The 14,664-nt window shown below is 46.9% G+C and overlaps 1 pseudogene; it reads left to right on the forward strand.

Annotated features, from left to right (window-relative positions):
* Positions 1-11,714: 11,714 nt before the first annotated feature.
* Positions 11,715-14,277, forward strand: LOC124655561 (annotated as a pseudogene).
* Positions 14,278-14,664: the final 387 nt, after the last annotated feature.

The following is a 14,664-nucleotide window of genomic DNA, read 5'->3' on the forward strand; positions in this document are numbered from 1 at the left end:
TATAACACGTAATAATTCTGCAACGTGGATTGGCTACAACATGCTTAAATCATGCATTAATGATCTTCTATGTGTCCTTTTGTTTGTTGAAATTGAACCGCAGTTTTCCATGTAACCAACTCTTTAGCAATTTAACAAAATTTAATTAATTTAGTGTTTTATGTAATTTAACAAGTGATTTCACACTTTTCGACCAAGAAAATAAAAAAACAAAGTCTTCACTTCTTCCTTTATTACTTTTGTGGGATTGTTGTATAGTGGAAGAATTAAAATTACAAACATACTTAAAAAATAAGGATACATTCAAAATTGAGGTATACTTCAACATAACATGTGTGATTTAATTTATGCCTATCGCAACGCACGAACACTTTTGCTAAAAACACTTCTTATATTGCAAGCTATCTTCAAGCAGAGGGGTGCCACGTGTAAAGACCTGCATAACTAACACATGTTTAAGAAGAACTTATCCGGTCCTGGTAGATGTAGCGAAACTTAGCAACTTGTGTGTAAGCAACATGTTTAAGCTACAAAATTAGTGTTGGCTACAAGATACGGTAGTTATTCGGGTATGTTGCATATTTTCTTCCGCCGCAACGCGCGGGCATTGTGCTAGTACAAGTTTAAAGTGTGTAAAAAATAATTAAAATTTTATATAAATACATGCATTTGACTATACAACTTTAGCATGGCTACACATAATTAATATCCTGGTTCCGCCACTGTTTGCCACGACACATAGTACAGACTTGTTGCCATTTCTTTCTGATACTTCCATAAGCACAATACCTCTCCAGTACGCCAAGTTTCTAGTAAGTCTTTTGGTTTGATCGATTGACTGGTTCTCTGGTAGTACTTATAATTTTTTGTTTTTCTCCCCTTCTTTTACGATTTCTCAGTTTGCCTCCACCAGACCGTCTAAAAATACCTTTCCCCAAATCCTACAATGTGTGGGAGCTTTTAACACCGGGTATGCCATTTTTACGATTTCTCCGTTTGACTCACCAGGCCACTGCTTGTACAGCGCTACCTTTCAAACTGAAACAATACGTTAGATGCGGCAAATTATTTACGTCAGAAAAGGCACTGATTGTTGACTTAAAAGATCCAATAGAAGCTTTATAGTTAATCAACTATTATCAAGCCCTAAAGGCTAAAGCTATCAAAGTCATAGTATCATCAACCATCACTCAAAGGGAAAGGATGGGAGATGTGTCAGCAAATTGTAGTCCGGGACACTTGGACAGTCCTTTTGGCCCACCTAATAATTCTGGAGTAGAAAATTTTCCTCCGCCTTGAGCACAGCCTAATAGACACGGCAAAACCATGAGTACCAGTAGGCAAAAAGATCGTGGCGTGTGGCCGGTAGTTGGCAACGACAAACGGACAACATACTGACCAAGAGGACCTTGACACCGGTTGCTAGCTTATGAGTGAAGGCCGATCAAATACGTACGATTGGACACCTTGCAGGCAGAGAGAATAAATAGTTTCGCCAAGTGTCAAGACACTGACCCAACAACACCGCGTAGATTATGACGGGGAAGCACGCAACAAATCGAATTTTGCAGATCATTGTCAATGGTCATGAGATCTACGCAAGGCATGACGACACGATCCTTTGCTGATCATAGCTAGTCCTATCATCCTATGGAGTATCTAAAATTCTGAACAAATGAGTACTGATATCATGAACACCGAGAAATTCCCGCTGCTAGGTCTCGTTCACTGAAAATTTTCCGAAGGATCTTTTTAGTTTGTAAGGCCGGGTTTTTAAGTCGAGAAAATAGAGAATTATGATTCAGGTATCTTGTCACATAATCATGCAGATATCGGAACACATGAATGTGCTTAAATAGTTTCTCGGTTGAAACAAAGGAAAGCAAAGATTTTTGTAGGATTATGTAAAGGTCAATATCGATTATGGGTACGTAAAACGGTAAAAGTCAGGTCTGATGTTCCCAGGGAATCAAATTATGCAAGTAGTGAGCTAGTAAGAGTGTAAGACCTACTAAGGGGCATATAAAAATGTCTAGCATCATGAAATCCAAAGTACATTAGACCTTTTTTGTTTTCTTAGATCTATTCATAACCTTCAACAAAAGTATAAGAAAACCTAAAATTATAAAAAATTATAAAAAGAAGTATTTGGAGCACATAACGACGACTACAAGCATCGAACGAGCCGAAGGCACGCCATCATCCTCGTCCCTCCCTCATTGTTAGCCATGCAAAGCTTATCATATGAGAGCTTGTTTTAGTAGATAGACGAAAAGTCTCGTCGTGCTAAGGTCCCAAATGAACAACCCAAGAGAGTAGCACCGATGAAGAGAAACGTGGATCAGAATACAGAACAAATCCAACGAGATGTGCCGAAGAAAAACCTTCACATGTCCTTCAACGAAGCTAGACGCATCACCGAAACAGAGGGTATATGGGGAGGAACCTACTCCATCTTCACGGAGTCGTCACCACCATATTTTTTTAGTAAGACACAAACCCTAAACAAATTAAAAAATAACAAAATGCGGAGTCATCCCACCTACATGGATCAGGATCTACCGCGCCCCTATGACCCGAGGACACAAGAGACGTGGTAGATCGGCGACGGGAGAGAGTAAAACCCTAGTCGCCTTATGTCTCTTACGGGAACAAGGGGTATGCGTTAGTACCTATGATAAATTAACTTTAAAAATCAGAATAGCCACCACGTGGCAGGCACGTGATAAAAAAGTCACAAGTCTGATCAGCAAAAGATCTCACGAACCAGAAAATCATCTGATTGTCAAATTACTCAAAAAAAAAACGTAACTGCCAGAAAACACATATGTGGAGGGTCGGTGGTCCCTGGTTTGTGACGGGACGGCGACGCTGCAACGGCCACGCGTGCGCCGGAGCGACACTTGGCCTAGCATGCGACCGAGGCCACCAAAGTGGCTAGCTGAACGAACCGCTATAAAGTTCTGCATGGAATGGAACGCGACAACGTACATGCCGTGCGCTCGTTGAAGCAGAATCTGTCGTCCAGGATTATACTAAATCGTGAGCTAGCGCTACGAGTCACGCCATGATTGGCTTGGGCGACCAGACCGGCCCCACCTTCGTGTGACACTAGACTCTTTTTTTTTGCGGGGGACACTAGACTCTGCCGGCACCACGCGGCGTATTGAGCGTAGCCGCAGGCCAAGAAAAACGATGCAAATATTTCTTGAAACACGACTGACTCAAGCGTGCCAGTTTTTCTCGCTGGACGGGACACACGTCCCTTCCAAGTTCCAAGCCATTGAGCTTTCGAGACGGGTCAAACAGAAGAAACTTCACAATGGATAGAATGGATTGGAAATATCACCGACAACTTCACATTCACCAGCTTCACGACACAACACCACGTCCAACGGGGAGTGCACATTTTCTATGGACATGAGGAAACTAGTGGTTGCACCAATGGTTCCACTTAGCTAGGACATGCATTCTCTTGACACGTACGTTTGCGAAATTGTGCCAAACATACATATTTAATATTCTAATAGAAATAAAATATAATGGAAGTGCGGGTAGGATTTTTCATTTATATATACCTTCATACTGCACTAACATATACTATTCCAAACTATGCTTGAATATTAACGTGAACTACATAGGGACTGGAACGAGTGAACAGATACACTGAAATACGTCTAGATACATGTGAATCCCCCCAAAAAAAGTTAGAACATTTTACACTGTAGTTCGAAATGGGCTAATACTATATAACCGCAAGGAAATAACCTTGCAAGAGAAGTATACAAACAAATTATGAAAATGTGTTCCATAGAGGTTTAGACACAGATAGTTGGCAATGACCATAAGGAACTTTCCAAATGTTTTTCTAAGAGTATGCTGAGCGTTGTGCCATTTTTTTTAAGGCAAAGGTATTTACAGGATCATACTCATGTCCAGTGGCGGAGCTAGAGCAAAACTAATCGTGGTGCACTACTCATGCCTAGCCTAGAATTATAGAGAAATTTAAGCCACACTGGTGCACATATGAGTGTCTAGAGGGGTCCAGACACTGATTTTCAGACTAATTGCAGGTTAATTTTTTCTCTACCCAGGTGTATGTAGCTTCAAGTAGCTCCGCCACTGCTCATGCCGAGAATGATGGGGCAGGAAGAACAACATACAACTCAAAACTTAAGTTACTACCATGTCTCACGCTACTATAGAAAACTCCATCTACTTCAGCTCTAGCCTAAGGCACAACTTGAATTCATTGATGCAAGTTGGGCTACATAAAATTGTTGCCTCTCATTACCAGAGACCCATGCATTTATGCTTCTTCTACAAGAACCAACATATCTAGATAATCAATGCATCAAAATCCTTCATTGTAAATATGGCCATTTCCTTGCTCCACCATTCCTCGAGATGGTTGTTGTGGGCAAGCAAAAAAACCTGCGCATCATACCTGGAACACACTAAACCGAAATGTGATCCACATTATCTTTCTCATGCAGACATACGTACCGGGGCGAAGATATATGTATCTTCTTTCAAACCTAGCACGACTTTATGGCGGGGGACGGTTTCCTGAATAACACCTAATTTATATGAGATAATACAAGAAGTATTCACGGGATCCTGCTGAACGAGATTCGCCGCTTGAGAATTTCACGGAGGAAATATTTGTTGGTCAAAGTAGCGATGTTTGCTGAAGGTTCTCACCATCAACAAGGGTATGTTTTGATCACGGAAATGGAAACCGTGTGGATATTAAAAGAAATTAAATTTAAGAAGAATGTTAGTACAAAACGAGAAGTACAAATCATTGAACAATTTTGCGAACGGAGCGCAAAAGAACGGAATCAACCTACGCGGGTAGATGCAAAAGATGGGTTGTTGCATAAACCTAGAATTTGACCCTGTCATTCGTCGCAATTACAATCTTACCCAAATCATAAAGAATTGACCTTTTCATTAAAATAAGTAGTCCATGAAACAAAGGCGTGCGTGATTTCGAGGATTTAACTTGTGATCAAGTAGTCCCACTATGTATGATGGAGAATTTCAAATAAGTTTCGGATGGAAAATGTGTTCTTTAGCACATATAATTACATATATAAAAGCTAAACCCCTTTGCCGAAACAATAGCGATTTGGTCACTGTTTCATCGATGGTTTTGTTCAATCACGATTAGCCACATAGGCAATTTCTCCTGTAGACGCGGGATTGGTTTCTCTTCATGCGTAATGTTTGTTTCGTTTTCTCCTTTCTTTTCTTTTGTACAAAGCGTGATTAAGGGAGATCTCCGGTCGTGACTTTTTTCTAGCCGGTTTCCTTCTTCTTTTTCTTTATTTCCTTCCTTAGGTGCACCTGTAATCTCCGGTGCTTCCGGTTTTACACGATCGTGGCTCTTCCATCCATTTTTTACAAGGACTACGTGTCGGGCAGCTGTTCCAGACGGTTCCGCCGCTTTGACCGGGTTTTTTTTTCCTCTCCTGCCCTCTCTCGAAGGACCCCGTGTCAGCGTTTTGTGGAATCCCATCTCCTCTACCATGCACCACTCCTTCGACGAGCTCCAACAACGCCACACCTCCCCGCTCTCCCATGCCGAGGCCTGCCGGCGTATCTCTTGCATGGTCTCCCTTGCATATTCCCCCGCCGCCGCACCAAACCCTTGCCCCAATCGTCACGCTGTGCTGGAACTCTACCGCCCTCTCTCCTGCGGCGGCTTGCCTCCAGCCGATCCCGCTCGCCGCCGGTAAGGTTCGGCGAGAATCGGCCGTCCCAGCTCCGGCGGCCATTATTTCGGCATGTGCGGCTACTACACCTCCAGGGCGCCGCCGGGACAAGGAGGAGGCCGCCTCGCTGCACCCTCCCGGCCTCCCCACGGGACAAGGAGGAGGTTGCCAGCGCACGGGAGGCTTGCAGGCGACACCAGCCACGTCGAGGAGCAGGTATGCTACCTGACTGCACCCTCCTCTCGGTTCTCTATCTGCCCTCCCCTCTCTCCCATCGAACAATGGGTGCAGCGAGGTTGCATATGGACGCAATGATCACGGCCCGGCGATGAGAGTGAAGCGGTCAACGAGGATGCATATACGGCCACGACGCCATGTGAGCTCGATCTCCGATGTCGGATTTTTCTTTTTCTTAAATTTATTTTTTCTGGTCTTGGTCTTGCTATGAAATTTGGGGATTTTGGTTTGGTCAACAGGGATTTCGGATGTGGCGACGAGGTAGATGATGTGGAGTACAGCTGCGCATCAGGCTACATATTGATTCATATCAGTTTCCTCTCTCTATCGCTTCAATTTCAGTCCAATGATAGCTCATTTTTCCTATTCAGTTCTAATGATTATCTGGCATATTGTACTTTTCTGAAGTCTATTAGATACATGGCCTTGCTGCAAATAAACGTTAGCAAAATCTGCTCCTTTGACCGTTCTTTTAAGCATTCACAGTAGCAGATTCAATGATTCTTCTGCTCAATCTGCCCTTTGCCATTTAGAGTTGCATATTCCAGATATTAGGAAAAATCATTTGGCATCTTTCTGATATGCAACAGTTGTTTGTGTTTTTTCTTTTGAAGGCAAAGCGGTAAACACATAGAGAAAAGAAAACCTAACTCGATTTCTTTTGTCTATTTGCAGTTCTGTGAGTAGCTATTTGATAGCTAGGCCCGGAGGTTGATAGGCCAAGAAATCATTGGAAGCTGTTGCTTCACCTTGCTGCTTTCTCCCTGACTAAGCTGCCATGTATCCAGCTGCAGGTTTAGCTGCTGAGTGAGCGAGCCCTGTTGCTTCTCTTCTCCTCATGTGTAGTTTTTCTGTTTCTCTTCATGCTGCTACTTTAGATGGTGGTGTATGGTTTGCTGCACATGATCATACATGCCTAGCTGTGTGCACCTGTTCACCGATAAGCATGCCGCCACGGGCGAGCAAACAATACCCGTCACGCCGCCACGCCCATGGAAGCCATCGGTGTCCATTGGGGTGAGCTCTCTCTCTTCCCCTCTTCTAAGGTATTTGTTTCCGGAAATCCACATTGGCTCCCGGGATCAAATGCACTCGATAGTTGGACCAATCGGTTGCGTGCAGATCGATGGCAATCTCTGTATTTCCTGTTGTATATGGTCGTGCACGCTGAATATGAACAGGACCTGGGCGCATTCATTATGACGGTCCCGATGTTTATCTGCGACGTCTTGGACCAAAGTTCACGTTCTTGTACCGCACACGGAGAGGCCCAATGTCTCTCACGCTGGCAACACGTGGCACCTGCGGTAAAACTAAAATAGGGGTCAGGCGGCTGCCAGTCGCGGATTTATCGCGGATTAAAATTTTAAAACATAATAAAATTCAACGAAAAAGTAAATTTATTGATACTTCAGCCATATTTGGCCGATATTTGTACAAATTAAAAAAAACATAGATTAAAAAAAACCTAGCAACTGCCGCCGCTGTTTCCGCGCCCCAGCCCTGGGCGGCGGTACATCTCCGCCGTGTAGTTATCACCGTCGTCAGGGGTCCACCTCCTTCGGCTGCGGGAGGTAGTTGCTGCAGGCCTGCAGCCCTGGCCGGCATCGCCACGCCTCCCGCGCGGCCTGTTGGATGGGCTAGCCTCGTTGTCATCATCGAGGTTGATGATGAGGCCGAGGCGACGGCGTCGGTCCTCCTCCTCGCGGCGGTAGTCCGCCGCGCTCCACGCTTCGGCGAACGCGTCCATCGCCGCGAAGGACTCCAGCTGGGCTTGGCGCAGCCCAAGGAACTCCTCCGGGTCATCCTCCGCCTTGACGATGGAGGCCGCCACCTTGTACTCCGGCGGTGGAGTCCACTTGCGCTGGCGCGGCGGAGAGGGTTCCCAGATGACGAGGGCACCGTGAGAAGAGGCATGGCATCGACTGCAAGAGGGCGCAACCTCCACCACCTCGTCCTTCACCGTTGCCAAGAACCTTGGCAACACAATGTGTTGTAGGGCGAGTACCTCGACGACGACCCGCGCGCCGAGGACCCGCGCGAGGAGGAGGAGCGCGACGACGAGGACGATCGGCGGGTCGCCCACTAGCCGTCATTGCCCCGCGGCGCCGCCAGCTGCAGGTGCCGTGGTAGCATCTGCGGCGGCGGGTTGTTCCCGTCGGCGATGTAGTGGAGGACCCACGCGAGGGTCCTCCCGGGCGCGCTCGACCACCGCCGCCGTCCAACGATGTCGACGGCGGGTCGCCGTTATTGTCGTAGGCAGCGAGGCGATCCGCGTGCTGCCGGACGAAGAGGACGTCCTAGGCGTCGTCGTTGTCCGGCGAACACTAGGGGTCGTTCCAATCCTCCGCGTGAGGTGGTCCCAGAAGTGATTGTAGAAGGCGATCGTCCGCTCGGTCCTCGTCGGGACGGGGTAGCGCGCGTCCCAGAGGGCGCACGCCTCGGTGATGTGGAGGGACCGCCGACTGAAGCCGTTGGCGGCGGCACCTTCCCTCTCACGGTCTTGGTGGTCCATGGCGGCTAGGGGCGCTGGCGCTGGAGGGCGATGTGGCTTGGAGGTTTGGAGGTTTAGAGGATGAAAAGCGAGGTGGAATGCGCGGCGAGGGAGGCGCGCGATGGTTTATATAGCGCCGAGGAAGCCCGTTGGCGCGAATTAACGCCGCCATTGAAGATGAGTAGGTGGCGCGAAAAACGAGCAGGCGCATTAACGCCCCATCGACTCGACACGGAAGGCGAGCAGGCGAGCAACCTTTGAATGCCACTGAAGACGAGCAGGCGCTCTTAAGACGAGCAGGCGCATTAACACCGACGCTAACAGGGCGGGTCCACGGCCATGCAGGCGTTTCCCGCGGTTTCTTCCCGCGTAACACGCGCCGGCGCCCCCGCTAGCCTCCCTTTCTAATGGGTTCAGCCTAGAGATGCCGGATGCAAAGTTGGATCGCGCCGGCTAAAAAACAATTTTGGAGGACGCGGCTGGGCAAGAATTTGGACGCCGGCACTCTCCAAAGACCTACTGGGGGTCTTTGGGGAAGACGACTGAAGATGCTCTAAGACCCAACTAGCAGCTACCAAGATCTGGCGCGCGCGCAAATCTTTATGTCTCCGGCATCAACACGATGGCTATGCTCATCTCCGACAGCGCTGCATCATTTTATACAAACTACTGTTCTGAACTGAACTTGCTAGGACTGTCAAAACACTTGTTGTTGTCAAGTCTGTGGCGGTGTGGCCTCCCCATGTGTTGGTTATATCAGGCTAGCAAATTATGGGCTAATCAAGTGTACTCCGTAAAGTCCAGTAGACATTTTCGCTGATATCAGCAATTGAGCTGAGATTTTTAACTCTTAGTCCAGTGCGTCGAAGGCTGATTCATATTCACACTCCACTGCACTGATTCAGCCTACCCTTCACCTTCTCCATTGCTGGCAGCTTCTACTGCTTGAACGATGCCTGCAATGGATGGATCTGGCTCCACCGACCCGACATGGCCGCACGCACCGACTAGCTCAGGGGGGAATCCAGGGCTGTCGCTGGTGAAGTCCGGCTGTCCCGCCCCAGGTCGCCTGCTCCGCACCCATGCCCGTCGTAGCTCAGCCGCAAGGGGAGTCGCCGAATTCAAGAATAACACCAAACTCGGTTTCCTGTACCATGGTCCAGGTATTCCACCACGTCTTGTTCCGCGGGTCTATCTTCTTCAGATCCACTCGTCCGTCAATCGCAGGCAAATTCACTGTCGCCGCAAGTTAGTGTGCAGTGGGCCACTCATACGAACATACACTGCTCCACCAACGTATTCATGTTTGCCTGCTGCTTCTCTGTCAGGGTATTGTCCCCATATAGCAATCTCACAGCACTTTCCAACGGTACAGATAGCAGGATTAAATACACCCGGGAGCCAAAACTCCATTCCCATTTGTTTCGCTGTTTCCTTCCACATTGTTTGGAGCATATCAGCCAGAGGTCATAGTTATGAGTGTTGTGCCCTTATAGACAACAGTCCAAAAACGACATGGTTATTTTATTTTCAAACTTTTAAAATGCTCACCTGCTAATGCTGACATGCTTCATCTGACACTGGTAGCCTTCATGGCTGTACTATGGAAATACTTACTTGCTACTCTACTAGCTTAGAGAATGACTTCTTTCCTATATTGGTGTTCTCCTTGACATTGGACAACGAATAGGACCAGGATTCTTATATTGATGCTCTGTATGGTTCATTAGCTGAGAACTATTCAGCTGCTTCATATTTGGCTCAGCATGCTATACTGCTATATCCTTTTTCCTACTAACAATGTCGCTAACAATATATGATTTGGTTCTTTCTGAAGTCCCCGTAGTTGCAAGAGGGCTTGACAGCTGTGATATATGCAAAGACAATGGACCATGTTACTGATGCAGATTTATTATATCCTCGAGAGTTCCTTCTTTCTGTTGATCTTAGTAATTTCCCACAGCACAAGATTTGTCTCGAGGTTAGCGTGCCTGTCATTTGTAAGAAACATCAATCAATAGGACTATGCAACCGGATACTTCAAAGTCACAAATTATGACAGGAAACAACAAAGGACAATGTGTATGCATACCAAGAATGGTACTGAATGCACCTTCTTCCAAGTAGCCTTCTACGCTGCAAGTAATCTGCAGCACTCCAGGTGCCTCGTTACACTCGGGATTATCAATAAAATTCAGGGCCAACCCCTGGACAGACTAGCTGCCAGTTCACCAAAACCTGTATTTTCTCACGGCCAGTTCTATGCAGCCATCTCAACTTAAGAGTGACATCGAGAAAACTGGTAACAAATGGGTATTTTGCAACGATAGCCATGACCAGAAGTATAGCATATCAACAAGTGTCGACTGTCTGCAAGAAAGCCAATCTAGAATTGTGGATTAAGTAGGATCGTATTGATTCTACCCTCTCTGAACATTTTAAGATGTCTACTTCATGTAGCTCCATCTGTGAATGATTAAAATGTTCTGTACTGCTTGGCAAGCGATTTTTCACCTTTCACTCATACGAAGGATTGCTATTTTCTAGCTATCAACTATCCAACAGTAACTATAAAGTTTTCAAGTTAATGATTTCTAACACCAAGTCTGTAATACAATCTTCTGCTGCAAAGCAACTAAGCAATGTATGATACCACTTCTAAGTACACACAAAGATTATAAACACTTACTTACGTGTGCTTAGGCACAATAAATTATTAAAACAACATTTCACCCACGGGCCGCCGAAGGCTTCCTAGTAATAACTAACATTTGTGCTGGTAAAATCATTGGCCATAGTCAAATCGAGAAGACCAACCATATCTTGAGTGAGGAAGCGAAGCTAAAAACAAACAAAACGAAACGGTCATCAGCAGCAGACTTGCGGCAGAGCCTAGAAGCGACACCTGTCCGTTACGGCACGCCCAATCAGATTCCCCCACCTCGCTTCCTTGTCGCTCGTGCCTTGCTCCCTCGCTCACAAGTCCCGGTCGCCGGCATCCCCTCCTCCTCGCCGGAACACGCAACACCGTCGCCCTGCCCACCACTCACCGCCTCCCACGCCGCTCGCCCACCTGGTACACGTACTCCCGAACCCGACACCCACCCTCCTCGCCACGCTTACTTTTCTTCTGCCCTTTCTCCATTGCTGCCCCCTTGATTCGCGCACACCAGGCCACGACACTCGCTACGGTGGTGGGTGGCTCAGTCAGGCGCGTGCGTGGTGCAGTTTCTTGGTAGCATGTAACCGCAGTTGAACTCCTGATGGCGGCGATGGTGTTCGCCGGGGAAGGGGCCACCGCGCGCGGCGGAATGCGCCAGCGGCCCGGATCTTGGGAGCCGGGAGCACCGCGCCGCGGCAAGAGGAGCGTGTACCTCATGGAGTGCGTGCCGCTGTGGGGCTGCGCCGCGACGCGCGGCCACGCCGCGGAGATGGAGATGGAGGACGCGTGCGCCGCCGTGCCCGTGCGGATGCTCGCGACCAGCCGGGAGATGGGCGGGGTCGGGGTCGACTTCGACGCCTCCCAGCTCCGGCTGCCGGCGCACCTCTTAATTCGGCGTGTACGATGGACACGGCGGCCCGGAGGTGAAGTTATCTCATTTTCTAATTCTTGTGGTGCCCAGAGGAAACACATTATTAACCTCGAGGCATCTTGCTCAATGCTCACGCTTCATGTTCTCTGTGCAGGTGGCAAACTACTGCCGGGACAAGATCCACGTCGTGTTACGAGAGCGTGCTGCGAGCCGGGAAGGGGCTGGGGGAAGTAGGGGAGGTGGATGTGAAGGAACCATGGGAGAAGGTTTTCGGCGATTGTTTCCACAAGGTCGACGATGAGGTGTCCGACAAAGCGACCATGTTTTCCAATGGCTCCAGTGAGTCCCGTGCGGAACCTGTTGCCGCCGATAACGTGGGTTCCACTGCTGTTGTTGCGGTTGTCTGCTCATCTCATGTCATAGCTGCCAACTGTGGAGATTCACGGGTCGTGCTCTGCCGCGGGAAGGAGCCGATTGCTCTCTCCGTCGATCACAAAGTATGAACTGGAATTTACCGCTCAGCTAAGTTTATTAATCCAGTTAAGTTACAAAGTTGTGTCTGATCATGCTTCCGTGTTCCAGCCTGATAGGAAGGATGAGCTCGCCAGGATTGAGGCTGCAGGTGGGAAGGTCATTGACTGGAACGGTTATCGTGTCTCTGGTATACTCGCAATGTCACCTTCAATCGGTAAGTTTTGCATGTCCAGGTTTATTATATGTATGGAATTATTGATGATGTCAAGCTGGTTGTAAAAAATGTTCTGAATAAGATTAAGGTCTAAGCATGATTTCTGTTACTTTTTGACCAATTTAAAATACAAATTTGGTAGCCCAACATGTACCGTTGCCATCATGATCTCTAGAAGGTTCTTTGGTAAACTCTAGGAGGCATCTCTTTGTAAGCTAAGGCAGACAAAAAGCTTCACAACAAGTAAGACCGTACCAGGATATGCTCCTGAAGTATTCTGCCTATGCAGCATATATGACATTACTTTAATCGTCACAGCCAAACATCCATAGAATTACAATAGTAGTAGTTCTATGGCCATATCTTGCTGCATATGTCATCTGGGATTTCAGTAAACAAGGATACTTGAACCACTAGAAGCCTATATGAAACCATCAGTCTTTGTGCTGTCAAAAAGATAAAAACCCATCACCTTTGTCTTAATATTTGCAATCATCTTAAGTCTCTGGTACTAGGTCATTGTGTGAGTCATTGTGTGAAACATCTAAGTAATATTTCTCATTCTCCATATGAACATGTGAATACATAAAATTGAATTGGCGCCACAATTTTGATCATACATCTTGGATCTTTTTTCTGTACAAACTGTGCCGATTTCTCTTTCAGGTGGTATTTCAATATATGAGATCATCTGATATCACGTTACTACATTAGCTCATTTCAGGTGTTAAATTATAACTGTAAAGAAATGATCCATTTCATATACTAGCAACTTGCAACTCCGCATTTTCCCATCCGAGAAAAATCATGGCTACTATTAGTCCGTGTTCCTCATTTTTATCTTGGTTCCTTACCTGGAAATACGGGGATGGGGACGAAGTTGTCTCGTGGACTTCAATATGTTCTTGTGAAAGTGTTCGGATTAGGATGCGAGATGTCCTTAAGAAGGCCAAAGTAAAATGTCCCCCGTATTGAAGGAACAAAGGTACCCTATATATACTTATGCTGTTATGTGTGCAAGTGCCTCGGGTAGTTGTGAACTATAGCCATGGCTAATATAAGATATTAGTTTTTGCTTACGGTTGGCGCCATCTGAATAGTTCCATTATTAAAACTTGGACAACTCTGTTCTCCCTGTTCCATATGAGAAGTTAACTGAACTAAGATATTAAACCAGCCAATTTCTCTATGCATTTGTTTGCCTGTATGAAGTTCCCTTTGGTTTATCAACTTGAAGCGGAACTCAACAATATTCTTGCAGGGGACCAATACCTGAAACCATTTGTGATTCCAAAACCCGAAGTCACTGTTGTTCCACGGGCAAAAGATGATGACTGCCTCATTCTAGCGAGCGATGGTCTCGTGGGATGTCATGTCAAAGAGGACACATGCAAAATTGCACGACGGCAGATCCTTCTTTGGCACAAGAATAAAAACGATGGTGCATATTCCGATGAGGGCGGCGGCGAACCCACTATGAACCCCGCTGCAAAAGCAGCCGCCGATTGTCTCGTGAGGCTAGCGCCGATGAAAGGGAGCAATGACAACATCGGTGTCATTGTTATTGACCTGAAATCACGAAAGAAGCCCAAGGGAAAATCGTAACATGCTCCTAACTCACCCGACTAGCTGACCGTGGTCTCGCGACCAGAGTTTCCTCTGCTAGTCTGCCTTCCTTGCAAGACGTCACGCCTCCATTTTTTTCGTCTTCAGATGTTCTGCAAGAGTTGTATGTGTATATGCTAATACGTGTGGTTCCGACGATCTGATGTGCGGGGTGTGTGTCCATGTATATCCCCTTGCCCTTGTGCTTTAGGGCTGTTCGCATTTGTTTTCGGAACATCCATGTAAATGTTATGGTATCTGCATAATAATTGAGCATTGCAAAAGACTGATATGATTGTCGGAACTCGGAAGTTACATATGTAGCAGGGAATGTGCTTATAGCCTTATAGGTGTTGCTTTCTCTGATCACCTGATGTACCTTCGTTC

The sequence above is a fragment of the Lolium rigidum genome, chromosome 5, assembly GCF_022539505.1.
Source record: "Lolium rigidum isolate FL_2022 chromosome 5, APGP_CSIRO_Lrig_0.1, whole genome shotgun sequence".
NCBI lineage: Eukaryota > Viridiplantae > Streptophyta > Magnoliopsida > Poales > Poaceae > Lolium > Lolium rigidum.